Genomic DNA, 19,581 nt, shown 5'->3' with positions numbered 1-19,581 from the left:
TCCTCTACCTAATCTTTTAAAATGTGTCAAAGGTTTTGGAGTTTTGACAATGAAATGGAGTCACTTTCTAAGTTCTTCTCTGTGTCTTTTACAGATCGAAATAAAAAAGCTTACAGCACCTGGGATTCCCAGGCGGTCTTCCATCCAAGTACTAACCAGGCCCTACTCTGCTTAGCTTCTGAGATCAGACGAGATCAGGCGGAGCCAGAGAGATATGGCCGTAAGCAACTGTATGTCCTCTTCCTAATCTTTTAAAATGTGTCAAAGGTTTTGGAGTTTTGATAATGAAAAAGGAGTCACTTTCTAATGCCTTCTCGATTTCTTCCAGAGAGAGAAATGAAAAATCTTACGGCACCTGGGATTCCCAGGCGGTCTTCCATCCAAGTACTAACCAGGCCCTACTCTGCTTAGCTTCTGAGATCTGACGAGATCAGGCGGAGCCAGAGAGGTATGGCCGTAAGCAACTGTATGTCCTCTACCTAATCTTTTAAAATGTGTCAAAGGTTTTGTAGTTTTGACAATTAAATGGAGTCACTTTCTAAGGCCTTCTCTGTGTCTTTTACAGATCGAAATGAAAAAGCTTACAGCACCTGGGATTCCCAGGCGGTCTTCCATCCAAGTACTAACCAGGCCCTACTCTGCTTAGCTTCTGAGATCAGACGAGATCAGGCGGAGCCAGAGAGGTATGGCCGTAAGCAACTGTATGTCCTCTTCCTAATCTTTTAAAATGTGTCAAAGGTTTTGGAGTTTTGATAATGAAAAAGGAGTCACTTTCTAATGCCTTCTCGATTTCTTCCAGAGAGAGAAATGAAAAAGCTTACAGCACCTGGGATTCCCAGGCGGTCTTCCATCCAAGTACTAACCAGGCCCTACTCTGCTTAGCTTCTGAGATCTGACGAGATCAGGCGGAGCCAGAGAGGTATGGCCGTAAGCAACTGTATGTCCTCTTCCTAATCTTTTAAAATGTGTTAAAGGTTTTGTAGTTTTGACAAAGAAATGGAGTCACTTTCTAAGGCCTTCTCTGTGTCTTTTACAGATCGAAATGAAAAAGCTTACAGCACCTGGGATTCCCAGGCGGTCTTCCATCCAAGTACTAACCAGGCCCTACTCTGCTTAGCTTCTGAGATCTGACGAGATCAGGCGGAGCCAGAGAGGTATGGCCGTAAGCAACTGTATGTCCTCTTCCTAATCTTTTAAAATGTGTCAAAGGTTTTGGAGTTTTGATAATGAAAAAGGAGTCACTTTCTAATGCCTTCTCGATTTCTTCCAGAGAGAGAAATGAAAAATCTTACGGCACCTGGGATTCCCAGGCGGTCTTCCATCCAAGTACTAACCAGGCCCTACTCTGCTTAGCTTCTGAGATCTGACGAGATCAGGCGGAGCCAGAGAGGTATGGCCGTAAGCAACTGTATGTCCTCTACCTAATCTTTTAAAATGTGTCAAAGGTTTTGTAGTTTTGACAATTAAATGGAGTCACTTTCTAAGGCCTTCTCTGTGTCTTTTACAGATCGAAATGAAAAAGCTTACAGCACCTGGGATTCCCAGGCGGTCTTCCATCCAAGTACTAACCAGGCCCTACTCTGCTTAGCTTCTGAGATCAGACGAGATCAGGCGGAGCCAGAGAGGTATGGCCGTAAGCAACTGTATGTCCTCTTCCTAATCTTTTAAAATGTGTTAAAGGTTTTGTAGTTTTGACAAAGAAATGGAGTCACTTTCTAAGGCCTTCTCTGTGTCTTTTACAGATCGAAATGAAAAAGCTTACAGCACCTGGGATTCCCAGGGGGTCTTCCATCCAAGTACTAACCAGGCCCTACTCTGCTTAGCTTCTGAGATCAGACGAGATCAGGCGGAGCCAGAGAGGTATGGCCGTAAGCAACTGTATGTCCTCTTCCTAATCTTTTAAAATGTGTCAAAGGTTTTGGAGTTTTGATAATGAAAAAGGAGTCACTTTCTAATGCCTTCTCGATTTCTTCCAGAGAGAGAAATGAAAAAGCTTACGGCACCTGGGATTCCCAGGCGGTCTTCCATCCAAGTACTAACCAGGCCCTACTCTGCTTAGCTTCTGAGATCAGACGAGATCAGGCGGAGCCAGAGAGGTATGGCCGTAAGCAACTGTATGTCCTCTACCTAATCTTTTAAAATGTGTCAAAGGTTTTGTAGTTTTGACAATGAAATGGAGTCACTTTCTAAGGCCTTCTCTGTGTCTTTTACAGATAGAAATGAAAAAGCTTACGGCACCTGGGATTCCCAGGCGGTCTTCCATCCAAGTACTAACCAGGCCCTACTCTGCTTAGCTTCTGAGATCAGACGAGATCAGGCGGAGCCAGAGAGGTATGGCCGTAAGCAACTGTATGTCCTCTACCTAATCTTTTAAAATGTGTCAAAGGTTTTGTAGTTTTGACAATTAAATGGAGTCACTTTCTAAGGCCTTCTCTGTGTCTTTTACAGATCGAAATGAAAAAGCTTACAGCACCTGGGATTCCCAGGCGGTCTTCCATCCAAGTACTAACCAGGCCCTACTCTGCTTAGCTTCTGAGATCTGACGAGATCAGGCGGAGCCAGAGAGGTATGGCCGTAAGCAACTGTATGTCCTCTTCCTAATCTTTTAAAATGTGTCAAAGGTTTTGGAGTTTTGACAAAGAAATGGAGTCACTTTCTAAGGCCTTCTCTGTGTCTTTTACAGATCGAAATGAAAAAGCTTACAGCACCTGGGATTCCCAGGCGGTCTTCCATCCAAGTACTAACCAGGCCCTACTCTGCTTAGCTTCTGAGATCAGACGAGATCAGGCAGAGCCAGAGAGGTATGGCCGTAAGCAACTGTATGTCCTCTACCTAATCTTTTAAAATGTGTCAAAGGTTTTGGAGTTTTGATAATGAAAAAGGAGTCACTTTCTAAGGCCTTCTCTGTGTCTTTTACAGATCGAAATGAAAAAGCTTACAGCACCTGGGATTCCCAGGCGGTCTTCCATCCAAGTACTAACCAGGCCCTACTCTGCTTAGCTTCTGAGATCAGACGAGATCAGGCGGAGCCAGAGAGGTATGGCCGTAAGCAACTGTATGTCCTCTTCCTAATCTTTTAAAATGTGTCAAAGGTTTTGTAGTTTTGACAATGAAATGGAGTCACTTTCTAAGGCCTTCTCTGTGTCTTTTACAGATCGAAATGAAAAAGCTTACAGCACCTGGGATTCCCAGGCGGTCTTCCATCCAAGTACTAACCAGGCCCTACTCTGCTTAGCTTCTGAGATCAGACGAGATCAGGCGGAGCCAGAGAGGTATGGCCGTAAGCAACTGTATGTCCTCTTCCTAATCTTTTAAAATGTGTCAAAGGTTTTGTAGTTTTGACAATTAAATGGAGTCACTTTCTAAGGCCTTCTCTGTGTCTTTTACAGATCGAAATGAAAAAGCTTACAGCACCTGGGATTCCCAGGCGGTCTTCCATCCAAGTACTAACCAGGCCCTACTCTGCTTAGCTTCTGAGATCAGACGAGATCAGGCGGAGCCAGAGAGGTATGGCCGTAAGCAACTGTATGTCCTCTACCTAATCTTTTAAAATGTGTCAAAGGTTTTGTAGTTTTGACAATGAAATGGAGTCACTTTCTAAGGCCTTCTCTGTGTGTTTTACAGATCGAAATGAAAAAGCTTACAGCACCTGGGATTCCCAGGCGGTCTTCCATCCAAGTACTAACCAGGCCCTACTCTGCTTAGCTTCTGAGATCAGACGAGATCAGGCAGAGCCAGAGAGGTATGGCCGTAAGCAACTGTATGTCCTCTTCCTAATCTTTTAAAATGTGTCTATGGTTTTGGAGTTTTGATAATGAAAAAGGAGTCACTTTCTAAGGCCTTCTCGATTTCTTCCAGAGAGAGAAATGAAAAAGCTTACGGCACCTGGGATTCCCAGGCGGTCTTCCATCCAAGTACTAACCAGGCCCTACTCTGCTTAGCTTCTGAGATCAGACGAGATCAGGCGGAGCCAGAGAGGTATGGCCGTAAGCAACTGTATGTCCTCTTCCTAATCTTTTAAAATGTGTCAAAGGTTTTGTAGTTTTGACAATGAAATGGAGTCACTTTCTAAGGCCTTCTCTGTGTCTTTTACAGATCGAAATGAAAAAGCTTACAGCACCTGGGATTCCCAGGCTGTCTTCCATCCAAGTACTAACCAGGCCCTACTCTGCTTAGCTTCTGAGATCAGACGAGATCAGGCGGAGCCAGAGAGGTATGGCCGTAAGCAACTGTATGTCCTCTTCCTAATCTTTTAAAATGTGTCAAAGGTTTTGTAGTTTTGACAAAGAAATGGAGTCACTTTCTAAGTTCTTCTCTGTGTCTTTTACAGATCGAAATAAAAAAGCTTACAGCACCTGGGATTCCCAGGCGGTCTTCCATCCAAGTACTAACCAGGGCCTACTCTGCTTAGCTTCTGAGATCAGACGAGATCAGGCGGAGCCAGAGAGGTATGGCCGTAAGCAACTGTATGTCCTCTTCCTAATCTTTTAAAATGTGTTAAAGGTTTTGTAGTTTTGACAAAGAAATGGAGTCACTTTCTAAGGCCTTCTCTGTGTCTTTTACAGATCGAAATGAAAAAGCTTACAGCACCTGGGATTCCCAGGCGGTCTTCCATCCAAGTACTAACCAGGCCCTACTCTGCTTAGCTTCTGAGATCAGATGAGATCAGGCGGAGCCAGAGAGGTATGGCCGTAAGCAACTGTATGTCCTCTTCCTAATCTTTTAAAATGTGTCAAAGGTTTTGGAGTTTTGATAATGAAAAAGGAGTCACTTTCTAATGCCTTCTCGATTTCTTCCAGAGAGAGAAATGAAAAAGCTTACGGCACCTGGGATTCCCAGGCGGTCTTCCATCCAAGTACTAACCAGGCCCTACTCTGCTTAGCTTCTGAGATCAGACGAGATCAGGCGGAGCCAGAGAGGTATGGCCGTAAGCAACTGTATGTCCTCTTCCTAATCTTTTAAAATGTGTCAAAGGTTTTGTAGTTTTGACAATGAAATGGAGTCACTTTCTAAGGCCTTCTCTGTGTCTTTTACAGATCGAAATGAAAAAGCTTACAGCACCTGGGATTCCCAGGCGGTCTTCCATCCAAGTACTAACCAGGCCCTACTCTGCTTAGCTTCTGAGATCAGACGAGATCAGGCGGAGCCAGAGAGGTATGGCCGTAAGCAACTGTATGTCCTCTACCTAATCTTTTAAAATGTGTCAAAGGTTTTGGAGTTTTGATAATGAAAAAGGAGTCACTTTCTAAGGCCTTCTCTGTGTCTTTTACAGATCGAAATGAAAAAGCTTACAGCACCTGGGATTCCCAGGCGGTCTTCCATCCAAGTACTAACCAGGCCCTACTCTGCTTAGCTTCTGAGATCTGACGAGATCAGGCGGAGCCAGAGAGGTATGGCCGTAAGCAACTGTATGTCCTCTACCTAATCTTTTAAAATGTGTCAAAGGTTTTGGAGTTTTGATAATGAAAAAGGAGTCACTTTCTAAGGCCTTCTCTGTGTCTTTTACAGATCGAAATGAAAAAGCTTACAGCACCTGGGATTCCCAGGCGGTCTTCCATCCAAGTACTAACCAGGCCCTACTCTGCTTAGCTTCTGAGATCAGACGAGATCAGGCGGAGCCAGAGAGGTATGGCCGTAAGCAACTGTATGTCCTCTTCCTAATCTTTTAAAATGTGTCAAAGGTTTTGGAGTTTTGATAATGAAAAAGGAGTCACTTTCTAATGCCTTCTCGATTTCTTCCAGAGAGAGAAATGAAAAAGCTTACGGCACCTGGGATTCCCAGGCGGTCTTCCATCCAAGTACTAACCAGGCCCTACTCTGCTTAGCTTCTGAGATCAGACGAGATCAGGCGGAGCCAGAGAGGTATGGCCGTAAGCAACTGTATGTCCTCTACCTAATCTTTTAAAATGTGTCAAAGGTTTTGTAGTTTTGACAATGAAATGGAGTCACTTTCTAAGGCCTTCTCTGTGTCTTTTACAGATAGAAATGAAAAAGCTTACGGCACCCGGGATTCCCAGGCGGTCTTCCATCCAAGTACTAACCAGGCCCTACTCTGCTTAGCTTCTGAGATCAGACGAGATCAGGCGGAGCCAGAGAGGTATGGCCGTAAGCAACTGTATGTCCTCTACCTAATCTTTTAAAATGTGTCAAAGGTTTTGTAGTTTTGACAATTAAATGGAGTCACTTTCTAAGGCCTTCTCTGTGTCTTTTACAGATCGAAATGAAAAAGCTTACAGCACCTGGGATTCCCAGGCGGTCTTCCATCCAAGTACTAACCAGGCCCTACTCTGCTTAGCTTCTGAGATCTGACGAGATCAGGCGGAGCCAGAGAGGTATGGCCGTAAGGAACTGTATGTCCTCTACCTAATCTTTTAAAATGTGTCAAAGGTTTTGGAGTTTTGACAATGAAATGGAGTCACTTTCTAAGTTCTTCTCTGTGTCTTTTACAGATCGAAATAAAAAAGCTTACAGCACCTGGGATTCCCAGGCGGTCTTCCATCCAAGTACTAACCAGGCCCTACTCTGCTTAGCTTCTGAGATCAGACGAGATCAGGCGGAGCCAGAGAGGTATGGCCGTAAGCAACTGTATGTCCTCTACCTAATCTTTTAAAATGTGTCAAAGGTTTTGTAGTTTTGACAATTAAATGGAGTCACTTTCTAAGGCCTTCTCTGTGTCTTTTACAGATCGAAATGAAAAAGCTTACAGCACCTGGGATTCCCAGGCGGTCTTCCATCCAAGTACTAACCAGGCCCTACTCTGCTTAGCTTCTGAGATCTGACGAGATCAGGCAGAGCCAGAGAGGTATGGCCGTAAGCAACTGTATGTCCTCTACCTAATCTTTTAAAATGTGTCAAAGGTTTTGGAGTTTTGACAATGAAATGGAGTCACTTTCTAAGTTCTTCTCTGTGTCTTTTACAGATCGAAATAAAAAAGCTTACAGCACCTGGGATTCCCAGGCGGTCTTCCATCCAAGTACTAACCAGGCCCTACTCTGCTTAGCTTCTGAGATCAGACGAGATCAGGCGGAGCCAGAGAGATATGGCCGTAAGCAACTGTATGTCCTCTTCCTAATCTTTTAAAATGTGTCAAAGGTTTTGGAGTTTTGATAATGAAAAAGGAGTCACTTTCTAATGCCTTCTCGATTTCTTCCAGAGAGAGAAATGAAAAATCTTACGGCACCTGGGATTCCCAGGCGGTCTTCCATCCAAGTACTAACCAGGCCCTACTCTGCTTAGCTTCTGAGATCTGACGAGATCAGGCGGAGCCAGAGAGGTATGGCCGTAAGCAACTGTATGTCCTCTACCTAATCTTTTAAAATGTGTCAAAGGTTTTGTAGTTTTGACAATTAAATGGAGTCACTTTCTAAGGCCTTCTCTGTGTCTTTTACAGATCGAAATGAAAAAGCTTACAGCACCTGGGATTCCCAGGCGGTCTTCCATCCAAGTACTAACCAGGCCCTACTCTGCTTAGCTTCTGAGATCAGACGAGATCAGGCGGAGCCAGAGAGGTATGGCCGTAAGCAACTGTATGTCCTCTTCCTAATCTTTTAAAATGTGTCAAAGGTTTTGGAGTTTTGATAATGAAAAAGGAGTCACTTTCTAATGCCTTCTCGATTTCTTCCAGAGAGAGAAATGAAAAAGCTTACAGCACCTGGGATTCCCAGGCGGTCTTCCATCCAAGTACTAACCAGGCCCTACTCTGCTTAGCTTCTGAGATCTGACGAGATCAGGCGGAGCCAGAGAGGTATGGCCGTAAGCAACTGTATGTCCTCTTCCTAATCTTTTAAAATGTGTTAAAGGTTTTGTAGTTTTGACAAAGAAATGGAGTCACTTTCTAAGGCCTTCTCTGTGTCTTTTACAGATCGAAATGAAAAAGCTTACAGCACCTGGGATTCCCAGGCGGTCTTCCATCCAAGTACTAACCAGGCCCTACTCTGCTTAGCTTCTGAGATCTGACGAGATCAGGCGGAGCCAGAGAGGTATGGCCGTAAGCAACTGTATGTCCTCTTCCTAATCTTTTAAAATGTGTCAAAGGTTTTGGAGTTTTGATAATGAAAAAGGAGTCACTTTCTAATGCCTTCTCGATTTCTTCCAGAGAGAGAAATGAAAAATCTTACGGCACCTGGGATTCCCAGGCGGTCTTCCATCCAAGTACTAACCAGGCCCTACTCTGCTTAGCTTCTGAGATCTGACGAGATCAGGCGGAGCCAGAGAGGTATGGCCGTAAGCAACTGTATGTCCTCTACCTAATCTTTTAAAATGTGTCAAAGGTTTTGTAGTTTTGACAATTAAATGGAGTCACTTTCTAAGGCCTTCTCTGTGTCTTTTACAGATCGAAATGAAAAAGCTTACAGCACCTGGGATTCCCAGGCGGTCTTCCATCCAAGTACTAACCAGGCCCTACTCTGCTTAGCTTCTGAGATCAGACGAGATCAGGCGGAGCCAGAGAGGTATGGCCGTAAGCAACTGTATGTCCTCTTCCTAATCTTTTAAAATGTGTTAAAGGTTTTGTAGTTTTGACAAAGAAATGGAGTCACTTTCTAAGGCCTTCTCTGTGTCTTTTACAGATCGAAATGAAAAAGCTTACAGCACCTGGGATTCCCAGGGGGTCTTCCATCCAAGTACTAACCAGGCCCTACTCTGCTTAGCTTCTGAGATCAGACGAGATCAGGCGGAGCCAGAGAGGTATGGCCGTAAGCAACTGTATGTCCTCTTCCTAATCTTTTAAAATGTGTCAAAGGTTTTGGAGTTTTGATAATGAAAAAGGAGTCACTTTCTAATGCCTTCTCGATTTCTTCCAGAGAGAGAAATGAAAAAGCTTACGGCACCTGGGATTCCCAGGCGGTCTTCCATCCAAGTACTAACCAGGCCCTACTCTGCTTAGCTTCTGAGATCAGACGAGATCAGGCGGAGCCAGAGAGGTATGGCCGTAAGCAACTGTATGTCCTCTACCTAATCTTTTAAAATGTGTCAAAGGTTTTGTAGTTTTGACAATGAAATGGAGTCACTTTCTAAGGCCTTCTCTGTGTCTTTTACAGATAGAAATGAAAAAGCTTACGGCACCTGGGATTCCCAGGCGGTCTTCCATCCAAGTACTAACCAGGCCCTACTCTGCTTAGCTTCTGAGATCAGACGAGATCAGGCGGAGCCAGAGAGGTATGGCCGTAAGCAACTGTATGTCCTCTACCTAATCTTTTAAAATGTGTCAAAGGTTTTGTAGTTTTGACAATTAAATGGAGTCACTTTCTAAGGCCTTCTCTGTGTCTTTTACAGATCGAAATGAAAAAGCTTACAGCACCTGGGATTCCCAGGCGGTCTTCCATCCAAGTACTAACCAGGCCCTACTCTGCTTAGCTTCTGAGATCTGACGAGATCAGGCGGAGCCAGAGAGGTATGGCCGTAAGCAACTGTATGTCCTCTTCCTAATCTTTTAAAATGTGTCAAAGGTTTTGGAGTTTTGACAAAGAAATGGAGTCACTTTCTAAGGCCTTCTCTGTGTCTTTTACAGATCGAAATGAAAAAGCTTACAGCACCTGGGATTCCCAGGCGGTCTTCCATCCAAGTACTAACCAGGCCCTACTCTGCTTAGCTTCTGAGATCAGACGAGATCAGGCAGAGCCAGAGAGGTATGGCCGTAAGCAACTGTATGTCCTCTACCTAATCTTTTAAAATGTGTCAAAGGTTTTGGAGTTTTGATAATGAAAAAGGAGTCACTTTCTAAGGCCTTCTCTGTGTCTTTTACAGATCGAAATGAAAAAGCTTACAGCACCTGGGATTCCCAGGCGGTCTTCCATCCAAGTACTAACCAGGCCCTACTCTGCTTAGCTTCTGAGATCAGACGAGATCAGGCGGAGCCAGAGAGGTATGGCCGTAAGCAACTGTATGTCCTCTTCCTAATCTTTTAAAATGTGTCAAAGGTTTTGTAGTTTTGACAATGAAATGGAGTCACTTTCTAAGGCCTTCTCTGTGTCTTTTACAGATCGAAATGAAAAAGCTTACAGCACCTGGGATTCCCAGGCGGTCTTCCATCCAAGTACTAACCAGGCCCTACTCTGCTTAGCTTCTGAGATCAGACGAGATCAGGCGGAGCCAGAGAGGTATGGCCGTAAGCAACTGTATGTCCTCTTCCTAATCTTTTAAAATGTGTCAAAGGTTTTGTAGTTTTGACAATTAAATGGAGTCACTTTCTAAGGCCTTCTCTGTGTCTTTTACAGATCGAAATGAAAAAGCTTACAGCACCTGGGATTCCCAGGCGGTCTTCCATCCAAGTACTAACCAGGCCCTACTCTGCTTAGCTTCTGAGATCAGACGAGATCAGGCGGAGCCAGAGAGGTATGGCCGTAAGCAACTGTATGTCCTCTACCTAATCTTTTAAAATGTGTCAAAGGTTTTGTAGTTTTGACAATGAAATGGAGTCACTTTCTAAGGCCTTCTCTGTGTGTTTTACAGATCGAAATGAAAAAGCTTACAGCACCTGGGATTCCCAGGCGGTCTTCCATCCAAGTACTAACCAGGCCCTACTCTGCTTAGCTTCTGAGATCAGACGAGATCAGGCAGAGCCAGAGAGGTATGGCCGTAAGCAACTGTATGTCCTCTTCCTAATCTTTTAAAATGTGTCTATGGTTTTGGAGTTTTGATAATGAAAAAGGAGTCACTTTCTAAGGCCTTCTCGATTTCTTCCAGAGAGAGAAATGAAAAAGCTTACGGCACCTGGGATTCCCAGGCGGTCTTCCATCCAAGTACTAACCAGGCCCTACTCTGCTTAGCTTCTGAGATCAGACGAGATCAGGCGGAGCCAGAGAGGTATGGCCGTAAGCAACTGTATGTCCTCTACCTAATCTTTTAAAATGTGTCAAAGGTTTTGTAGTTTTGACAATTAAATGGAGTCACTTTCTAAGGCCTTCTCTGTGTCTTTTACAGATCGAAATGAAAAAGCGTACAGCACCTGGGATTCCCAGGCGGTCTTCCATCCAAGTACTAACCAGGCCCTACTCTGCTTAGCTTCTGAGATCAGACGAGATCAGGCGGAGCCAGAGAGGTATGGCCGTAAGCAACTGTATGTCCTCTACCTAATCTTTTAAAATGTGTCAAAGGTTTTGTAGTTTTGACAATTAAATGGAGTCACTTTCTAAGGCCTTCTCTGTGTCTTTTACAGATAGAATTGAAAAAGCTTACGGCACCTGGGATTCCCAGGCGGTCTTCCATCCAAGTACTAACCAGGCCCTACTCTGCTTAGCTTCTGAGGTCAGACGAGATCAGGCGGAGCCAGAGAGGTATGGCCGTAAGCAACTGTATGTCCTCTTCCTAATCTTTTAAAACGTGTCAAAGGTTTTGTAGTTTTGACAATGAAATGGAGTCACTTTCTAAGGCCTTCTCTGTGTCTTTTACAGATAGAAATGAAAAAGCTTACGGCACCTGGGATTCCCAGGCGGTCTTCCATCCAAGTACTAACCAGGCCCTACTCTGCTTAGCTTCTGAGATCTGACGAGATCAGGCGGAGCCAGAGAGGTATGGCCGTAAGCAACTGCATGTCCTCTTCCTAATCTTTTAAAATGTGTCAAAGGTTTTGTAGTTTTGACAATGAAATGGAGTCACTTTCTAAGGCCTTCTCTGTGTGTTTTACAGATCGAAATGAAAAAGCTTACAGCACCTGGGATTCCCAGGCGGTCTTCCATCCAAGTACTAACCAGGCCCTACTCTGCTTAGCTTCTGAGATCAGACGAGATCAGGCAGAGCCAGAGAGGTATGGCCGTAAGCAACTGTATGTCCTCTTCCTAATCTTTTAAAATGTGTCTATGGTTTTGGAGTTTTGATAATGAAAAAGGAGTCACTTTCTAAGGCCTTCTCGATTTCTTCCAGAGAGAGAAATGAAAAAGCTTACGGCACCTGGGATTCCCAGGCGGTCTTCCATCCAAGTACTAACCAGGCCCTACTCTGCTTAGCTTCTGAGATCAGACGAGATCAGGCGGAGCCAGAGAGGTATGGCCGTAAGCAACTGTATGTCCTCTACCTAATCTTTTAAAATGTGTCAAAGGTTTTGTAGTTTTGACAATTAAATGGAGTCACTTTCTAAGGCCTTCTCTGTGTCTTTTACAGATCGAAATGAAAAAGCGTACAGCACCTGGGATTCCCAGGCGGTCTTCCATCCAAGTACTAACCAGGCCCTACTCTGCTTAGCTTCTGAGATCAGACGAGATCAGGCGGAGCCAGAGAGGTATGGCCGTAAGCAACTGTATGTCCTCTACCTAATCTTTTAAAATGTGTCAAAGGTTTTGTAGTTTTGACAATGAAATGGAGTCACTTTCTAAGGCCTTCTCTGTGTGTTTTACAGATCGAAATGAAAAAGCTTACAGCACCTGGGATTCCCAGGCGGTCTTCCATCCAAGTACTAACCAGGCCCTACTCTGCTTAGCTTCTGAGATCAGACGAGATCAGGCAGAGCCAGAGAGGTATGGCCGTAAGCAACTGTATGTCCTCTTCCTAATCTTTTAAAATGTGTCTATGGTTTTGGAGTTTTGATAATGAAAAAGGAGTCACTTTCTAAGGCCTTCTCGATTTCTTCCAGAGAGAGAAATGAAAAAGCTTACGGCACCTGGGATTCCCAGGCGGTCTTCCATCCAAGTACTAACCAGGCCCTACTCTGCTTAGCTTCTGAGATCAGACGAGATCAGGCGGAGCCAGAGAGGTATGGCCGTAAGCAACTGTATGTCCTCTACCTAATCTTTTAAAATGTGTCAAAGGTTTTGTAGTTTTGACAATTAAATGGAGTCACTTTCTAAGGCCTTCTCTGTGTCTTTTACAGATAGAATTGAAAAAGCTTACGGCACCTGGGATTCCCAGGCGGTCTTCCATCCAAGTACTAACCAGGCCCTACTCTGCTTAGCTTCTGAGGTCAGACGAGATCAGGCGGAGCCAGAGAGGTATGGCCGTAAGCAACTGTATGTCCTCTTCCTAATCTTTTAAAACGTGTCAAAGGTTTTGTAGTTTTGACAATGAAATGGAGTCACTTTCTAAGGCCTTCTCTGTGTCTTTTACAGATAGAAATGAAAAAGCTTACGGCACCTGGGATTCCCAGGCGGTCTTCCATCCAAGTACTAACCAGGCCCTACTCTGCTTAGCTTCTGAGATCTGACGAGATCAGGCGGAGCCAGAGAGGTATGGCCGTAAGCAACTGCATGTCCTCTTCCTAATCTTTTAAAATGTGTCAAAGGTTTTGTAGTTTTGACAATGAAATGGAGTCACTTTCTAAGGCCTTCTCTGTGTGTTTTACAGATCGAAATGAAAAAGCTTACAGCACCTGGGATTCCCAGGCGGTCTTCCATCCAAGTACTAACCAGGCCCTACTCTGCTTAGCTTCTGAGATCAGACGAGATCAGGCAGAGCCAGAGAGGTATGGCCGTAAGCAACTGTATGTCCTCTTCCTAATCTTTTAAAATGTGTCTATGGTTTTGGAGTTTTGATAATGAAAAAGGAGTCACTTTCTAAGGCCTTCTCGATTTCTTCCAGAGAGAGAAATGAAAAAGCTTACGGCACCTGGGATTCCCAGGCGGTCTTCCATCCAAGTACTAACCAGGCCCTACTCTGCTTAGCTTCTGAGATCAGACGAGATCAGGCGGAGCCAGAGAGGTATGGCCGTAAGCAACTGTATGTCCTCTACCTAATCTTTTAAAATGTGTCAAAGGTTTTGTAGTTTTGACAATTAAATGGAGTCACTTTCTAAGGCCTTCTCTGTGTCTTTTACAGATCGAAATGAAAAAGCTTACAGCACCTGGGATTCCCAGGCGGTCTTCCATCCAAGTACTAACCAGGCCCTACTCTGCTTAGCTTCTGAGATCAGACGAGATCAGGCAGAGCCAGAGAGGTATGGCCGTAAGCAACTGTATGTCCTCTTCCTAATCTTTTAAAATGTGTCTATGGTTTTGGAGTTTTGATAATGAAAAAGGAGTCACTTTCTAAGGCCTTCTCGATTTCTTCCAGAGAGAGAAATGAAAAAGCTTACGGCACCTGGGATTCCCAGGCGGTCTTCCATCCAAGTACTAACCAGGCCCTACTCTGCTTAGCTTCTGAGATCAGACGAGATCAGGCGGAGCCAGAGAGGTATGGCCGTAAGCAACTGTATGTCCTCTACCTAATCTTTTAAAATGTGTCAAAGGTTTTGTAGTTTTGACAATTAAATGGAGTCACTTTCTAAGGCCTTCTCTGTGTCTTTTACAGATAGAATTGAAAAAGCTTACGGCACCTGGGATTCCCAGGCGGTCTTCCATCCAAGTACTAACCAGGCCCTACTCTGCTTAGCTTCTGAGATCAGACGAGATCAGGCGGAGCCAGAGAGGTATGGCCGTAAGCAACTGTATGTCCTCTTCCTAATCTTTTAAAATGTGTCAAAGGTTTTGGAGTTTTGATAATGAAAAAGGAGTCACTTTCTAATGCCTTCTCGATTTCTTCCAGAGAGAGAAATGAAAAAGCTTACGGCACCTGGGATTCCCAGGCGGTCTTCCATCCAAGTACTAACCAGGCCCTACTCTGCTTAGCTTCTGAGATCTGACGAGATCAGGCGGAGCCAGAGAGGTATGGCCGTAAGCAACTGCATGTCCTCTTCCTAATCTTTTAAAATGTGTCAAAGGTTTTGTAGTTTTGACAATGAAATGGAGTCACTTTCTAAGGCCTTCTCTGTGTCTTTTACAGATCGAAATGAAAAAGCTTACAGCACCTGGGATTCCCAGGCGGTCTTCCATCCAAGTACTAACCAGGCCCTACTCTGCTTAGCTTCTGAGATCAGACGAGATCAGGCGGAGCCAGAGAGGTATGGCCGTAAGCAACTGTATGTCCTCTTCCTAATCTTTTAAAATGTGTCAAAGGTTTTGTAGTTTTGACAAAGAAATGGAGTCACTTTCTAAGTTCTTCTCTGTGTCTTTTACAGATCGAAATAAAAAAGCTTACAGCACCTGGGATTCCCAGGCGGTCTTCCATCCAAGTACTAACCAGGGCCTACTCTGCTTAGCTTCTGAGATCAGACGAGATCAGGCGGAGCCAGAGAGGTATGGCCGTAAGCAACTGTATGTCCTCTTCCTAATCTTTTAAAGTGTGTCAAAGGTTTTGGAGTTTTGATAATGAAAAAGGAGTCACTTTCTAATGCCTTCTCGATTTCTTCCAGAGAGAGAAATGAAAAATCTTACGGCACCTGGGATTCCCAGGCGGTCTTCCATCCAAGTACTAACCAGGCCCTACTCTGCTTAGCTTCTGAGATCTGACGAGATCAGGCGGAGCCAGAGAGGTATGGCCGTAAGCAACTGTATGTCCTCTACCTAATCTTTTAAAATGTGTCAAAGGTTTTGTAGTTTTGACAATTAAATGGAGTCACTTTCTAAGGCCTTCTCTGTGTCTTTTACAGATCGAAATGAAAAAGCTTACAGCACCTGGGATTCCCAGGCGGTCTTCCATCCAAGTACTAACCAGGCCCTACTCTGCTTAGCTTCTGAGATCTGACGAGATCAGGCGGAGCCAGAGAGGTATGGCCGTAAGCAACTGTATGTCCTCTTCCTAATCTTTTAAAATGTGTCAAAGGTTTTGTAGTTTTGACAATGAAATGGAGTCACTTTCTAAGGCCTTCTCTGTGTCTTTTACAGATCGAAATGAAAAAGCTTACAGCACCTGGGATTCCCAGGCGGTCTTCCATCCAAGTACTAACCAGGCCCTACTCTGCTTAGCTTCTGAGATCAGACGAGATCAGGCAGAGCCAGAGAGGTATGGCCGTAAGCAACTGTATGTCCTCTTCCTAATCTTTTAAAATGTGTCTATGGTTTTGGAGTTTTGATAATGAAAAAGGAGTCACTTTCTAAGGCCTTCTCGATTTCTTCCAGAGAGAGAAATGAAAAAGCTTACGGCACCTGGGATTCCCAGGCGGTCTTCCATCCAAGTACTAACCAGGCCCTACTCTGCTTAGCTTCTGAGATCAGACGAGATCAGGCGGAGCCAGAGAGGTATGGCCGTAAGCAACTGTATGTCCTCTTCCTAATCTTTTAAAATGTGTCAAAGGTTTTGGAGTTTTGATAATGAAAAAGGAGTCACTTTCTAATGCCTTCTCTGTGTCTTTTACAGATAGAATTGAAAAAGCTTACGGCACCTGGGATTCCCAGGCGGTCTTCCATCCAAGTACTAACCAGGCCCTACTCTGCTTAGCTTCTGAGATCAGACGAGATCAGGCGGAGCCAGAGAGGTATGGCCGTAAGCAACTGTATGTCCTCTTCCTAATCTTTTAAAATGTGTCAAAGGTTTTGGAGTTTTGATAATGAAAAAGGAGTCACTTTCTAATGCCTTCTCGATTTCTTCCAGAGAGAGAAATGAAAAAGCTTACGGCACCTGGGATTCCCAGGCGGTCTTCCATCCAAGTACTAACCAGGCCCTACTCTGCTTAGCTTCTGAGATCTGACGAGATCAGGCGGAGCCAGAGAGGTATGGCCGTAAGCAACTGCATGTCCTCTTCCTAATCTTTTAAAATGTGTCAAAGGTTTTGTAGTTTTGACAATGAAATGGAGTCACTTTCTAAGGCCTTCTCTGTGTCTTTTACAGATCGAAATGAAAAAGCTTACAGCACCTGGGATTCCCAGGCGGTCTTCCATCCAAGTACTAACCAGGCCCTACTCTGCTTAGCTTCTGAGATCAGACGAGATCAGGCGGAGCCAGAGAGGTATGGCCGTAAGCAACTGTATGTCCTCTTCCTAATCTTTTAAAATGTGTCAAAGGTTTTGTAGTTTTGACAAAGAAATGGAGTCACTTTCTAAGTTCTTCTCTGTGTCTTTTACAGATCGAAATAAAAAAGCTTACAGCACCTGGGATTCCCAGGCGGTCTTCCATCCAAGTACTAACCAGGGCCTACTCTGCTTAGCTTCTGAGATCAGACGAGATCAGGCGGAGCCAGAGAGGTATGGCCGTAAGCAACTGTATGTCCTCTTCCTAATCTTTTAAAGTGTGTCAAAGGTTTTGGAGTTTTGATAATGAAAAAGGAGTCACTTTCTAATGCCTTCTCGATTTCTTCCAGAGAGAGAAATGAAAAATCTTACGGCACCTGGGATTCCCAGGCGGTCTTCCATCCAAGTACTAACCAGGCCCTACTCTGCTTAGCTTCTGAGATCTGACGAGATCAGGCGGAGCCAGAGAGGTATGGCCGTAAGCAACTGTATGTCCTCTACCTAATCTTTTAAAATGTGTCAAAGGTTTTGTAGTTTTGACAATTAAATGGAGTCACTTTCTAAGGCCTTCTCTGTGTCTTTTACAGATCGAAATGAAAAAGCTTACAGCACCTGGGATTCCCAGGCGGTCTTCCATCCAAGTACTAACCAGGCCCTACTCTGCTTAGCTTCTGAGATCTGACGAGATCAGGCGGAGCCAGAGAGGTATGGCCGTAAGCAACTGTATGTCCTCTTCCTAATCTTTTAAAATGTGTCAAAGGTTTTGTAGTTTTGACAATGAAATGGAGTCACTTTCTAAGGCCTTCTCTGTGTCTTTTACAGATCGAAATGAAAAAGCTTACAGCACCTGGGATTCCCAGGCGGTCTTCCATCCAAGTACTAACCAGGCCCTACTCTGCTTAGCTTCTGAGATCAGACGAGATCAGGCAGAGCCAGAGAGGTATGGCCGTAAGCAACTGTATGTCCTCTTCCTAATCTTTTAAAATGTGTCTATGGTTTTGGAGTTTTGATAATGAAAAAGGAGTCACTTTCTAAGGCCTTCTCGATTTCTTCCAGAGAGAGAAATGAAAAAGCTTACGGCACCTGGGATTCCCAGGCGGTCTTCCATCCAAGTACTAACCAGGCCCTACTCTGCTTAGCTTCTGAGATCAGACGAGATCAGGCGGAGCCAGAGAGGTATGGCCGTAAGCAACTGTATGTCCTCTTCCTAATCTTTTAAAATGTGTCAAAGGTTTTGGAGTTTTGATAATGAAAAAGGAGTCACTTTCTAAGGCCTTCTCGATTTCTTCCAGAGAGAGAAATGAAAAAGCTTACGGCACCTGGGATTCCCAGGCGGTCTTCCATCCAAGTACTAACCAGGCCCTACTCTGCTTAGCTTCTGAGATCAGACGAGATCAGGCGGAGCCAGAGAGGTATGGCCGTAAGCAACTGTATGTCCTCTTCCTAATCTTTTAAAATGTGTCAAAGGTTTTGTAGTTTTGACAAAGAAATGGAGTCACTTTCTAAGTTCTTCTCTGTGTCTTTTACAGATTGAAATAAAAAAGCTTACAGCACCTGGGATTCCCAGGCGGTCTTCCATCCAAGTACTAACCAGGGCCTACTCTGCTTAGCTTCTGAGATCAGACGAGATCAGGCGGAGCCAGAGAGGTATGGCCGTAAGCAACTGTATGTCCTCTTCCTAATCTTTTAAAGTGTGTCAAAGGTTTTGGAGTTTTGATAATGAAAAAGGAGTCACTTTCTAATGCCTTCTCGATTTCTTCCAGAGAGAGAAATGAAAAATCTTACGGCACCTGGGATTCCCAGGCGGTCTTCCATCCAAGTACTAACCAGGCCCTACTCTGCTTAGCTTCTGAGATCTGACGAGATCAGGCGGAGCCAGAGAGGTATGGCCGTAAGCAACTGTATGTCCTCTACCTAATCTTTTAAAATGTGTCAAAGGTTTTGTAGTTTTGACAATTAAATGGAGTCACTTTCTAAGGCCTTCTCTGTGTCTTTTACAGATCGAAATGAAAAAGCTTACAGCACCTGGGATTCCCAGGCGGTCTTCCATCCAAGTACTAACCAGGCCCTACTCTGCTTAGCTTCTGAGATCTGACGAGATCAGGCGGAGCCAGAGAGGTATGGCCGTAAGCAACTGTATGTCCTCTTCCTAATCTTTTAAAATGTGTCAAAGGTTTTGTAGTTTTGACAATGAAATGGAGTCACTTTCTAAGGCCTTCTCTGTGTCTTTTACAGATCGAAATGAAAAAGCTTACAGCACCTGGGATTCCCAGGCGGTCTTCCATCCAAGTACTAACCAGGCCCTACTCTGCTTAGCTTCTGAGATCAGACGAGATCAGGCAGAGCCAGAGAGGTATGGCCGTAAGCAACTGTATGTCCTCTTCCTAATCTTTTAAAATGTGTCTATGGTTTTGGAGTTTTGATAATGAAAAAGGAGTCACTTTTTGATTTGATTTGATTTGAAGAATTTTATTTCTTGAACATGTAGACACCAAATAATAAAAAATTTAAAAATCAACATAGACGTAGACCACAAAATGAGAAAATACACCTTTTGTTCAAGAAAAGGAGTAGGGGGAAGCAAAAGCTTATAGATACCCACCCCTTTCTTATCCATATTCTCAATTAGTATATATTACTTTGAAGATTAATATCATACATACATACACACACTCACACACACTCTCACCCACACACACGCACGCATACTCACACGCACAAATAAATACAATTTAAATTTCCTTCACTTAATATTTTCACAGATCTCATATTTGGCTAATGTGTATAATTTAAGATGTTTTTTGAACTGTGCAATATGTTTACAATCTTTGATCTTATCTGGTAAGTTGTTCCACAACTTCACCCCACAGACCGATATGCACCTGCTTTTGAG

At 44.2% G+C, this 19,581-nt stretch overlaps 81 non-coding genes across 81 annotated transcripts; all 81 read right to left on the bottom strand.

Annotated features, from left to right (window-relative positions):
• Positions 1–107: 107 nt before the first annotated feature.
• LOC144398366 (5S ribosomal RNA) lies at positions 108–226 on the bottom strand. Its single transcript, XR_013460513.1, has one exon. It is a non-coding gene; the product is annotated as a 5S ribosomal RNA (ribosomal RNA).
• A 117-nt stretch (positions 227–343) lies between these two features.
• LOC144398275 (5S ribosomal RNA) lies at positions 344–462 on the bottom strand. The gene has a single exon (XR_013460422.1). It is a non-coding gene; the product is annotated as a 5S ribosomal RNA (ribosomal RNA).
• A 116-nt stretch (positions 463–578) lies between these two features.
• On the bottom strand, positions 579–697 carry LOC144394571 (5S ribosomal RNA). Its single transcript, XR_013457093.1, has one exon. It is a non-coding gene; the product is annotated as a 5S ribosomal RNA (ribosomal RNA).
• A 117-nt stretch (positions 698–814) lies between these two features.
• On the bottom strand, positions 815–933 carry LOC144404999 (5S ribosomal RNA). The gene has a single exon (XR_013466940.1). It is a non-coding gene; the product is annotated as a 5S ribosomal RNA (ribosomal RNA).
• Positions 934–1,049: 116 nt separating this feature from the next.
• On the bottom strand, positions 1,050–1,168 carry LOC144404998 (5S ribosomal RNA). The gene has a single exon (XR_013466939.1). It is a non-coding gene; the product is annotated as a 5S ribosomal RNA (ribosomal RNA).
• Positions 1,169–1,285: 117 nt separating this feature from the next.
• LOC144398274 (5S ribosomal RNA) lies at positions 1,286–1,404 on the bottom strand. Its single transcript, XR_013460421.1, has one exon. It is a non-coding gene; the product is annotated as a 5S ribosomal RNA (ribosomal RNA).
• Positions 1,405–1,520: 116 nt separating this feature from the next.
• On the bottom strand, positions 1,521–1,639 carry LOC144394560 (5S ribosomal RNA). The gene has a single exon (XR_013457092.1). It is a non-coding gene; the product is annotated as a 5S ribosomal RNA (ribosomal RNA).
• Positions 1,640–1,755: 116 nt separating this feature from the next.
• LOC144396941 (5S ribosomal RNA) lies at positions 1,756–1,874 on the bottom strand. Its single transcript, XR_013459087.1, has one exon. It is a non-coding gene; the product is annotated as a 5S ribosomal RNA (ribosomal RNA).
• Positions 1,875–1,991: 117 nt separating this feature from the next.
• LOC144401016 (5S ribosomal RNA) lies at positions 1,992–2,110 on the bottom strand. The gene has a single exon (XR_013462951.1). It is a non-coding gene; the product is annotated as a 5S ribosomal RNA (ribosomal RNA).
• Positions 2,111–2,226: 116 nt separating this feature from the next.
• On the bottom strand, positions 2,227–2,345 carry LOC144401015 (5S ribosomal RNA). Its single transcript, XR_013462950.1, has one exon. It is a non-coding gene; the product is annotated as a 5S ribosomal RNA (ribosomal RNA).
• Positions 2,346–2,461: 116 nt separating this feature from the next.
• On the bottom strand, positions 2,462–2,580 carry LOC144404997 (5S ribosomal RNA). Its single transcript, XR_013466938.1, has one exon. It is a non-coding gene; the product is annotated as a 5S ribosomal RNA (ribosomal RNA).
• A 116-nt stretch (positions 2,581–2,696) lies between these two features.
• LOC144397851 (5S ribosomal RNA) lies at positions 2,697–2,815 on the bottom strand. Its single transcript, XR_013459998.1, has one exon. It is a non-coding gene; the product is annotated as a 5S ribosomal RNA (ribosomal RNA).
• A 117-nt stretch (positions 2,816–2,932) lies between these two features.
• On the bottom strand, positions 2,933–3,051 carry LOC144394538 (5S ribosomal RNA). The gene has a single exon (XR_013457090.1). It is a non-coding gene; the product is annotated as a 5S ribosomal RNA (ribosomal RNA).
• A 116-nt stretch (positions 3,052–3,167) lies between these two features.
• Positions 3,168–3,286, bottom strand: LOC144394527 (5S ribosomal RNA). The gene has a single exon (XR_013457089.1). It is a non-coding gene; the product is annotated as a 5S ribosomal RNA (ribosomal RNA).
• Positions 3,287–3,402: 116 nt separating this feature from the next.
• On the bottom strand, positions 3,403–3,521 carry LOC144394516 (5S ribosomal RNA). Its single transcript, XR_013457088.1, has one exon. It is a non-coding gene; the product is annotated as a 5S ribosomal RNA (ribosomal RNA).
• A 116-nt stretch (positions 3,522–3,637) lies between these two features.
• Positions 3,638–3,756, bottom strand: LOC144397850 (5S ribosomal RNA). The gene has a single exon (XR_013459997.1). It is a non-coding gene; the product is annotated as a 5S ribosomal RNA (ribosomal RNA).
• A 117-nt stretch (positions 3,757–3,873) lies between these two features.
• Positions 3,874–3,992, bottom strand: LOC144401014 (5S ribosomal RNA). Its single transcript, XR_013462949.1, has one exon. It is a non-coding gene; the product is annotated as a 5S ribosomal RNA (ribosomal RNA).
• A 116-nt stretch (positions 3,993–4,108) lies between these two features.
• LOC144399463 (5S ribosomal RNA) lies at positions 4,109–4,227 on the bottom strand. Its single transcript, XR_013461609.1, has one exon. It is a non-coding gene; the product is annotated as a 5S ribosomal RNA (ribosomal RNA).
• A 116-nt stretch (positions 4,228–4,343) lies between these two features.
• LOC144399020 (5S ribosomal RNA) lies at positions 4,344–4,462 on the bottom strand. The gene has a single exon (XR_013461165.1). It is a non-coding gene; the product is annotated as a 5S ribosomal RNA (ribosomal RNA).
• A 116-nt stretch (positions 4,463–4,578) lies between these two features.
• LOC144396825 (5S ribosomal RNA) lies at positions 4,579–4,697 on the bottom strand. The gene has a single exon (XR_013458971.1). It is a non-coding gene; the product is annotated as a 5S ribosomal RNA (ribosomal RNA).
• A 117-nt stretch (positions 4,698–4,814) lies between these two features.
• Positions 4,815–4,933, bottom strand: LOC144401013 (5S ribosomal RNA). The gene has a single exon (XR_013462948.1). It is a non-coding gene; the product is annotated as a 5S ribosomal RNA (ribosomal RNA).
• A 116-nt stretch (positions 4,934–5,049) lies between these two features.
• Positions 5,050–5,168, bottom strand: LOC144394505 (5S ribosomal RNA). Its single transcript, XR_013457087.1, has one exon. It is a non-coding gene; the product is annotated as a 5S ribosomal RNA (ribosomal RNA).
• A 117-nt stretch (positions 5,169–5,285) lies between these two features.
• LOC144404996 (5S ribosomal RNA) lies at positions 5,286–5,404 on the bottom strand. The gene has a single exon (XR_013466937.1). It is a non-coding gene; the product is annotated as a 5S ribosomal RNA (ribosomal RNA).
• A 117-nt stretch (positions 5,405–5,521) lies between these two features.
• Positions 5,522–5,640, bottom strand: LOC144394494 (5S ribosomal RNA). Its single transcript, XR_013457086.1, has one exon. It is a non-coding gene; the product is annotated as a 5S ribosomal RNA (ribosomal RNA).
• Positions 5,641–5,757: 117 nt separating this feature from the next.
• Positions 5,758–5,876, bottom strand: LOC144401011 (5S ribosomal RNA). The gene has a single exon (XR_013462946.1). It is a non-coding gene; the product is annotated as a 5S ribosomal RNA (ribosomal RNA).
• A 116-nt stretch (positions 5,877–5,992) lies between these two features.
• LOC144396957 (5S ribosomal RNA) lies at positions 5,993–6,111 on the bottom strand. Its single transcript, XR_013459103.1, has one exon. It is a non-coding gene; the product is annotated as a 5S ribosomal RNA (ribosomal RNA).
• A 116-nt stretch (positions 6,112–6,227) lies between these two features.
• Positions 6,228–6,346, bottom strand: LOC144398671 (5S ribosomal RNA). The gene has a single exon (XR_013460818.1). It is a non-coding gene; the product is annotated as a 5S ribosomal RNA (ribosomal RNA).
• A 116-nt stretch (positions 6,347–6,462) lies between these two features.
• On the bottom strand, positions 6,463–6,581 carry LOC144394483 (5S ribosomal RNA). The gene has a single exon (XR_013457085.1). It is a non-coding gene; the product is annotated as a 5S ribosomal RNA (ribosomal RNA).
• Positions 6,582–6,697: 116 nt separating this feature from the next.
• Positions 6,698–6,816, bottom strand: LOC144397546 (5S ribosomal RNA). The gene has a single exon (XR_013459692.1). It is a non-coding gene; the product is annotated as a 5S ribosomal RNA (ribosomal RNA).
• A 116-nt stretch (positions 6,817–6,932) lies between these two features.
• LOC144398365 (5S ribosomal RNA) lies at positions 6,933–7,051 on the bottom strand. Its single transcript, XR_013460512.1, has one exon. It is a non-coding gene; the product is annotated as a 5S ribosomal RNA (ribosomal RNA).
• A 117-nt stretch (positions 7,052–7,168) lies between these two features.
• LOC144398272 (5S ribosomal RNA) lies at positions 7,169–7,287 on the bottom strand. The gene has a single exon (XR_013460419.1). It is a non-coding gene; the product is annotated as a 5S ribosomal RNA (ribosomal RNA).
• Positions 7,288–7,403: 116 nt separating this feature from the next.
• Positions 7,404–7,522, bottom strand: LOC144394472 (5S ribosomal RNA). The gene has a single exon (XR_013457084.1). It is a non-coding gene; the product is annotated as a 5S ribosomal RNA (ribosomal RNA).
• A 117-nt stretch (positions 7,523–7,639) lies between these two features.
• LOC144404995 (5S ribosomal RNA) lies at positions 7,640–7,758 on the bottom strand. Its single transcript, XR_013466936.1, has one exon. It is a non-coding gene; the product is annotated as a 5S ribosomal RNA (ribosomal RNA).
• A 116-nt stretch (positions 7,759–7,874) lies between these two features.
• LOC144404994 (5S ribosomal RNA) lies at positions 7,875–7,993 on the bottom strand. The gene has a single exon (XR_013466935.1). It is a non-coding gene; the product is annotated as a 5S ribosomal RNA (ribosomal RNA).
• A 117-nt stretch (positions 7,994–8,110) lies between these two features.
• LOC144398271 (5S ribosomal RNA) lies at positions 8,111–8,229 on the bottom strand. The gene has a single exon (XR_013460418.1). It is a non-coding gene; the product is annotated as a 5S ribosomal RNA (ribosomal RNA).
• Positions 8,230–8,345: 116 nt separating this feature from the next.
• Positions 8,346–8,464, bottom strand: LOC144394461 (5S ribosomal RNA). The gene has a single exon (XR_013457083.1). It is a non-coding gene; the product is annotated as a 5S ribosomal RNA (ribosomal RNA).
• A 116-nt stretch (positions 8,465–8,580) lies between these two features.
• Positions 8,581–8,699, bottom strand: LOC144396940 (5S ribosomal RNA). The gene has a single exon (XR_013459086.1). It is a non-coding gene; the product is annotated as a 5S ribosomal RNA (ribosomal RNA).
• A 117-nt stretch (positions 8,700–8,816) lies between these two features.
• On the bottom strand, positions 8,817–8,935 carry LOC144401010 (5S ribosomal RNA). The gene has a single exon (XR_013462945.1). It is a non-coding gene; the product is annotated as a 5S ribosomal RNA (ribosomal RNA).
• A 116-nt stretch (positions 8,936–9,051) lies between these two features.
• On the bottom strand, positions 9,052–9,170 carry LOC144401009 (5S ribosomal RNA). Its single transcript, XR_013462944.1, has one exon. It is a non-coding gene; the product is annotated as a 5S ribosomal RNA (ribosomal RNA).
• Positions 9,171–9,286: 116 nt separating this feature from the next.
• On the bottom strand, positions 9,287–9,405 carry LOC144404993 (5S ribosomal RNA). Its single transcript, XR_013466934.1, has one exon. It is a non-coding gene; the product is annotated as a 5S ribosomal RNA (ribosomal RNA).
• A 116-nt stretch (positions 9,406–9,521) lies between these two features.
• Positions 9,522–9,640, bottom strand: LOC144397849 (5S ribosomal RNA). Its single transcript, XR_013459996.1, has one exon. It is a non-coding gene; the product is annotated as a 5S ribosomal RNA (ribosomal RNA).
• A 117-nt stretch (positions 9,641–9,757) lies between these two features.
• LOC144394450 (5S ribosomal RNA) lies at positions 9,758–9,876 on the bottom strand. The gene has a single exon (XR_013457082.1). It is a non-coding gene; the product is annotated as a 5S ribosomal RNA (ribosomal RNA).
• Positions 9,877–9,992: 116 nt separating this feature from the next.
• Positions 9,993–10,111, bottom strand: LOC144394439 (5S ribosomal RNA). The gene has a single exon (XR_013457081.1). It is a non-coding gene; the product is annotated as a 5S ribosomal RNA (ribosomal RNA).
• A 116-nt stretch (positions 10,112–10,227) lies between these two features.
• On the bottom strand, positions 10,228–10,346 carry LOC144394417 (5S ribosomal RNA). Its single transcript, XR_013457079.1, has one exon. It is a non-coding gene; the product is annotated as a 5S ribosomal RNA (ribosomal RNA).
• Positions 10,347–10,462: 116 nt separating this feature from the next.
• LOC144397848 (5S ribosomal RNA) lies at positions 10,463–10,581 on the bottom strand. Its single transcript, XR_013459995.1, has one exon. It is a non-coding gene; the product is annotated as a 5S ribosomal RNA (ribosomal RNA).
• Positions 10,582–10,698: 117 nt separating this feature from the next.
• Positions 10,699–10,817, bottom strand: LOC144401008 (5S ribosomal RNA). The gene has a single exon (XR_013462943.1). It is a non-coding gene; the product is annotated as a 5S ribosomal RNA (ribosomal RNA).
• A 116-nt stretch (positions 10,818–10,933) lies between these two features.
• LOC144398554 (5S ribosomal RNA) lies at positions 10,934–11,052 on the bottom strand. Its single transcript, XR_013460701.1, has one exon. It is a non-coding gene; the product is annotated as a 5S ribosomal RNA (ribosomal RNA).
• A 116-nt stretch (positions 11,053–11,168) lies between these two features.
• On the bottom strand, positions 11,169–11,287 carry LOC144396986 (5S ribosomal RNA). The gene has a single exon (XR_013459132.1). It is a non-coding gene; the product is annotated as a 5S ribosomal RNA (ribosomal RNA).
• A 116-nt stretch (positions 11,288–11,403) lies between these two features.
• On the bottom strand, positions 11,404–11,522 carry LOC144398828 (5S ribosomal RNA). Its single transcript, XR_013460975.1, has one exon. It is a non-coding gene; the product is annotated as a 5S ribosomal RNA (ribosomal RNA).
• Positions 11,523–11,638: 116 nt separating this feature from the next.
• Positions 11,639–11,757, bottom strand: LOC144397847 (5S ribosomal RNA). The gene has a single exon (XR_013459994.1). It is a non-coding gene; the product is annotated as a 5S ribosomal RNA (ribosomal RNA).
• A 117-nt stretch (positions 11,758–11,874) lies between these two features.
• On the bottom strand, positions 11,875–11,993 carry LOC144401007 (5S ribosomal RNA). The gene has a single exon (XR_013462942.1). It is a non-coding gene; the product is annotated as a 5S ribosomal RNA (ribosomal RNA).
• A 116-nt stretch (positions 11,994–12,109) lies between these two features.
• Positions 12,110–12,228, bottom strand: LOC144398553 (5S ribosomal RNA). Its single transcript, XR_013460700.1, has one exon. It is a non-coding gene; the product is annotated as a 5S ribosomal RNA (ribosomal RNA).
• A 116-nt stretch (positions 12,229–12,344) lies between these two features.
• On the bottom strand, positions 12,345–12,463 carry LOC144397846 (5S ribosomal RNA). Its single transcript, XR_013459993.1, has one exon. It is a non-coding gene; the product is annotated as a 5S ribosomal RNA (ribosomal RNA).
• Positions 12,464–12,580: 117 nt separating this feature from the next.
• LOC144401006 (5S ribosomal RNA) lies at positions 12,581–12,699 on the bottom strand. Its single transcript, XR_013462941.1, has one exon. It is a non-coding gene; the product is annotated as a 5S ribosomal RNA (ribosomal RNA).
• A 116-nt stretch (positions 12,700–12,815) lies between these two features.
• Positions 12,816–12,934, bottom strand: LOC144396985 (5S ribosomal RNA). Its single transcript, XR_013459131.1, has one exon. It is a non-coding gene; the product is annotated as a 5S ribosomal RNA (ribosomal RNA).
• A 116-nt stretch (positions 12,935–13,050) lies between these two features.
• Positions 13,051–13,169, bottom strand: LOC144398717 (5S ribosomal RNA). The gene has a single exon (XR_013460864.1). It is a non-coding gene; the product is annotated as a 5S ribosomal RNA (ribosomal RNA).
• A 116-nt stretch (positions 13,170–13,285) lies between these two features.
• On the bottom strand, positions 13,286–13,404 carry LOC144397844 (5S ribosomal RNA). The gene has a single exon (XR_013459991.1). It is a non-coding gene; the product is annotated as a 5S ribosomal RNA (ribosomal RNA).
• Positions 13,405–13,521: 117 nt separating this feature from the next.
• LOC144401005 (5S ribosomal RNA) lies at positions 13,522–13,640 on the bottom strand. The gene has a single exon (XR_013462940.1). It is a non-coding gene; the product is annotated as a 5S ribosomal RNA (ribosomal RNA).
• Positions 13,641–13,756: 116 nt separating this feature from the next.
• LOC144397843 (5S ribosomal RNA) lies at positions 13,757–13,875 on the bottom strand. The gene has a single exon (XR_013459990.1). It is a non-coding gene; the product is annotated as a 5S ribosomal RNA (ribosomal RNA).
• Positions 13,876–13,992: 117 nt separating this feature from the next.
• On the bottom strand, positions 13,993–14,111 carry LOC144401004 (5S ribosomal RNA). Its single transcript, XR_013462939.1, has one exon. It is a non-coding gene; the product is annotated as a 5S ribosomal RNA (ribosomal RNA).
• Positions 14,112–14,227: 116 nt separating this feature from the next.
• LOC144401003 (5S ribosomal RNA) lies at positions 14,228–14,346 on the bottom strand. Its single transcript, XR_013462938.1, has one exon. It is a non-coding gene; the product is annotated as a 5S ribosomal RNA (ribosomal RNA).
• A 117-nt stretch (positions 14,347–14,463) lies between these two features.
• On the bottom strand, positions 14,464–14,582 carry LOC144398606 (5S ribosomal RNA). The gene has a single exon (XR_013460753.1). It is a non-coding gene; the product is annotated as a 5S ribosomal RNA (ribosomal RNA).
• A 116-nt stretch (positions 14,583–14,698) lies between these two features.
• On the bottom strand, positions 14,699–14,817 carry LOC144394406 (5S ribosomal RNA). Its single transcript, XR_013457070.1, has one exon. It is a non-coding gene; the product is annotated as a 5S ribosomal RNA (ribosomal RNA).
• Positions 14,818–14,933: 116 nt separating this feature from the next.
• On the bottom strand, positions 14,934–15,052 carry LOC144399019 (5S ribosomal RNA). Its single transcript, XR_013461164.1, has one exon. It is a non-coding gene; the product is annotated as a 5S ribosomal RNA (ribosomal RNA).
• A 117-nt stretch (positions 15,053–15,169) lies between these two features.
• LOC144398270 (5S ribosomal RNA) lies at positions 15,170–15,288 on the bottom strand. The gene has a single exon (XR_013460417.1). It is a non-coding gene; the product is annotated as a 5S ribosomal RNA (ribosomal RNA).
• A 116-nt stretch (positions 15,289–15,404) lies between these two features.
• LOC144404991 (5S ribosomal RNA) lies at positions 15,405–15,523 on the bottom strand. Its single transcript, XR_013466932.1, has one exon. It is a non-coding gene; the product is annotated as a 5S ribosomal RNA (ribosomal RNA).
• A 116-nt stretch (positions 15,524–15,639) lies between these two features.
• Positions 15,640–15,758, bottom strand: LOC144397842 (5S ribosomal RNA). The gene has a single exon (XR_013459989.1). It is a non-coding gene; the product is annotated as a 5S ribosomal RNA (ribosomal RNA).
• A 117-nt stretch (positions 15,759–15,875) lies between these two features.
• Positions 15,876–15,994, bottom strand: LOC144401002 (5S ribosomal RNA). The gene has a single exon (XR_013462937.1). It is a non-coding gene; the product is annotated as a 5S ribosomal RNA (ribosomal RNA).
• Positions 15,995–16,111: 117 nt separating this feature from the next.
• Positions 16,112–16,230, bottom strand: LOC144401000 (5S ribosomal RNA). The gene has a single exon (XR_013462935.1). It is a non-coding gene; the product is annotated as a 5S ribosomal RNA (ribosomal RNA).
• Positions 16,231–16,347: 117 nt separating this feature from the next.
• Positions 16,348–16,466, bottom strand: LOC144398495 (5S ribosomal RNA). The gene has a single exon (XR_013460642.1). It is a non-coding gene; the product is annotated as a 5S ribosomal RNA (ribosomal RNA).
• A 116-nt stretch (positions 16,467–16,582) lies between these two features.
• Positions 16,583–16,701, bottom strand: LOC144394395 (5S ribosomal RNA). Its single transcript, XR_013457061.1, has one exon. It is a non-coding gene; the product is annotated as a 5S ribosomal RNA (ribosomal RNA).
• A 116-nt stretch (positions 16,702–16,817) lies between these two features.
• On the bottom strand, positions 16,818–16,936 carry LOC144399018 (5S ribosomal RNA). Its single transcript, XR_013461163.1, has one exon. It is a non-coding gene; the product is annotated as a 5S ribosomal RNA (ribosomal RNA).
• A 117-nt stretch (positions 16,937–17,053) lies between these two features.
• On the bottom strand, positions 17,054–17,172 carry LOC144398269 (5S ribosomal RNA). Its single transcript, XR_013460416.1, has one exon. It is a non-coding gene; the product is annotated as a 5S ribosomal RNA (ribosomal RNA).
• Positions 17,173–17,288: 116 nt separating this feature from the next.
• Positions 17,289–17,407, bottom strand: LOC144404990 (5S ribosomal RNA). The gene has a single exon (XR_013466931.1). It is a non-coding gene; the product is annotated as a 5S ribosomal RNA (ribosomal RNA).
• Positions 17,408–17,523: 116 nt separating this feature from the next.
• LOC144397841 (5S ribosomal RNA) lies at positions 17,524–17,642 on the bottom strand. The gene has a single exon (XR_013459988.1). It is a non-coding gene; the product is annotated as a 5S ribosomal RNA (ribosomal RNA).
• A 117-nt stretch (positions 17,643–17,759) lies between these two features.
• Positions 17,760–17,878, bottom strand: LOC144400999 (5S ribosomal RNA). Its single transcript, XR_013462934.1, has one exon. It is a non-coding gene; the product is annotated as a 5S ribosomal RNA (ribosomal RNA).
• Positions 17,879–17,995: 117 nt separating this feature from the next.
• LOC144400998 (5S ribosomal RNA) lies at positions 17,996–18,114 on the bottom strand. The gene has a single exon (XR_013462933.1). It is a non-coding gene; the product is annotated as a 5S ribosomal RNA (ribosomal RNA).
• A 116-nt stretch (positions 18,115–18,230) lies between these two features.
• On the bottom strand, positions 18,231–18,349 carry LOC144399017 (5S ribosomal RNA). The gene has a single exon (XR_013461162.1). It is a non-coding gene; the product is annotated as a 5S ribosomal RNA (ribosomal RNA).
• A 117-nt stretch (positions 18,350–18,466) lies between these two features.
• Positions 18,467–18,585, bottom strand: LOC144398268 (5S ribosomal RNA). The gene has a single exon (XR_013460415.1). It is a non-coding gene; the product is annotated as a 5S ribosomal RNA (ribosomal RNA).
• Positions 18,586–18,701: 116 nt separating this feature from the next.
• On the bottom strand, positions 18,702–18,820 carry LOC144404989 (5S ribosomal RNA). Its single transcript, XR_013466930.1, has one exon. It is a non-coding gene; the product is annotated as a 5S ribosomal RNA (ribosomal RNA).
• A 116-nt stretch (positions 18,821–18,936) lies between these two features.
• On the bottom strand, positions 18,937–19,055 carry LOC144397840 (5S ribosomal RNA). The gene has a single exon (XR_013459987.1). It is a non-coding gene; the product is annotated as a 5S ribosomal RNA (ribosomal RNA).
• Between the last annotated feature and the right edge of the window lie 526 nt (positions 19,056–19,581).

This window comes from Gasterosteus aculeatus, chromosome 2 (genome assembly GCF_964276395.1).
Source record: "Gasterosteus aculeatus chromosome 2, fGasAcu3.hap1.1, whole genome shotgun sequence".
Taxonomy (NCBI): domain Eukaryota; kingdom Metazoa; phylum Chordata; class Actinopteri; order Perciformes; family Gasterosteidae; genus Gasterosteus; species Gasterosteus aculeatus.
This window is presented reverse-complemented; position numbering and strand designations above follow the sequence as displayed.